Here is a 2,628-nt window from a genome sequence, read left to right on the forward strand (position 1 = left end):
CCTTGTGTCTCTTCAACCTTTCGATCGCGCCCCACCATTGCAAGAAGCACACCCACCACGAGAAATTCTTAGAGGGTATCCTGCATGGCTCCAATGGCGCTCCGAGCAGCTGCCAACGATGAGCAGCAGTGCTATCACAGCCCCAGATCAGCCCTTGCTTGATTTCTCTTGCATCCATGCATCATGTTTAAATTCAAATGAAATTTGAATTGAGGAATTTTCAAAGCCTCAGAAACCTTTTAAAAATGATCAACATTAAAATCTTCTCAAAGAAGCCCAAGAAAATGTTCCTGTTAAACCTTGAAAAATATTGGCAAGAATAAAATTCAAACCAATATTTTTGGAATCACAGAAATATTTATTTTGGGCCTTTTTGAATTAAATCAATGACATATTTGGGTTGGATTTATTTCTGTTACATAAGAAATAAAGTTCATATATTTTTGTGAGTTGCCTGTGCCCTTGGACTAGTTTCTGAGCTCACATAACAATTTACAGAAAGTTTAGAAAATGATTTGATGTTTTAAATCAAGTCAAAACAAATAGCAGAAAAATTAGAAAAGAGAAATAAAAGTCAGAGAGGAGGGAAAATTTACCTGGCCTCACCTGTGCGGCCCAGGAGCCGGCCCAGCCCAGCTGGCCGATGCCAGTCACCTCCCACCTCGCGCCAGAAGGACGCGAGGCGTGTGTTCGCCGCACGCCGGCACGCGGCCGCGCCACCTCCTGCTTTCCGCCGCTTCCCGACGCGGCTGTGAACGCCACGCACCTCCCCTCGACCCCCTCGCTCCTCTCCCTCACTCGCTGCTCTCTCCCGACCTCTTCCCCCTCCTCTGCTCCTTCTTCCTCTCCGCCTGAGCGGAGCTCGTCGACGCCGCTCGCCGTTGTCGTGGCCACTGAGCCCCCTCGCCTAGCTAGGATGCCCAGCAGCTCCGACACCTCACGCTACGCCTCTCCACCGAAAGAAGCCACTCCGGACACCCTGCAACGACCGCATCGTCATCGTCTTTGAGCCTCGGCCGCCGGCAACCCCACCGTTGATTCGACGCCGTCCGTGCCTCCCCGAGCTCGCCGAGAAGCTCTGCGTGACCGCGGTGAGCCCCCGGTCATTTCCCCCTAACCCTGTCCCCGTTTGGTTGCCGTAGCACCATTCCCCACGAGCACCGAAGCTCGCCGCCGCCATTGCCAACGAGCTCCGTGCTCCTGAGCTCGGCCGCTCGCCCGAGCATCACCAGCGTGCTCGCCGCGCTCCCGTGAACCTGAAGCACCCACGGGTTCGCCCTGCCATGCCCCGTAGCGCCATCTCCGCCGTTGCCCGAGCTCCGGCCGCCGCCTTGCTCGCCGCCGGCGCTGCTCCCGGCCACCCCGCGGCCTCCCGTCCGGTCCTTTGGATGCGGACGAGCAAGAGCTACTTCCCGGTGCCCTTAGCTCACCAAACCACCACCCGTAGCTCAAATCCGAGCCGAGCCGCCGTCGTTTGGGTCGCCGCCGGCTGAACTCCGGAGACCGATGACGTGGACGTCATTAGGCACTAACCCCGCTGCTTAAACCGCCCACAACCACTGACAGTGGGCCCCAGGCCTGGTCAAACCCTAGTCAGCGCTGGGTTTGACCGGGATTAGCCATGTGTCACTGACGTGTGGACCCCACATGTCAGGTTTGACCTGGACGACCCCGCTGACCAGCTGACGTCACAGTGATGCAGTGCTGACGCAATAACTCATTTCTGGATTTATTCCCATATAGAAAATTCCAGAAAATAGTATAAACTTCTAAAAATCATATAAAATCAACCGTAGCTCAGAATGAAATAATTTATATATGAAAAATTATCAGAAAAATGCAATCTATCCATCTGTATCATTTTCATGCATGTCAAACTAAGTTATACCTGCTGTATAGGTGAAAACATGATAATGACATTATAAATGCTAAATATGGAGTTTGCATATGAACCCTTAGCTCATATGGACCTCATTTAAACTGTTGCTAGATGCATTAGTGTAAATCATAACATTCTTGACATGTCATAATCATGCATCATAATTGTTGCATTGCATTGATTGTGTTCTTCCTTGTTTGCCAGTGATTGTCCCCTCTCGATAAGCCGTGATTCCAACGATGAGTTCGATGACACCGATGAAGAACTATAATATCTTCAGAAGAGCCCGGCAAGCATAACCCCCTTGTTCATTCCGATACAATCCCACTCTCTCGCTCCAGCTCTCCTTTACTACATTAGGACAACAACGATTCAACTGTTACTTGTTGCGGTAGTTGAACCCCTTATCCTCTGCATGACCTGTCATTGCCACAGTAAATAGATGAAACCCACTAGCATGAGTAGGAGTTGTTTGAGCCCTGATGTGCCTACTCATTCATGCTTGTTTGTCATGCCTGCTATTGCTTAGAGTTGTGTCAGGTCTGATTCATCGGGGATGAATTGGAAAGTTGAGAACATGTCCTACTGTGTGTGAGCTAAGTGTGTGAACACGATTTGGTAAAGGTAGCGGTGAGAGGCCATGTAGGAGTACATGGTGGGTTGTCTCATTGCAGCCGTCCTCAGGAACTGAGTTCTGTGTTTGTGATCCATGATACAGTTACTACCACGCATTGGGCCCGAAACCAATG

Source organism: Triticum aestivum, chromosome 1D (assembly GCF_018294505.1).
Source record: "Triticum aestivum cultivar Chinese Spring chromosome 1D, IWGSC CS RefSeq v2.1, whole genome shotgun sequence".
NCBI lineage: Eukaryota > Viridiplantae > Streptophyta > Magnoliopsida > Poales > Poaceae > Triticum > Triticum aestivum.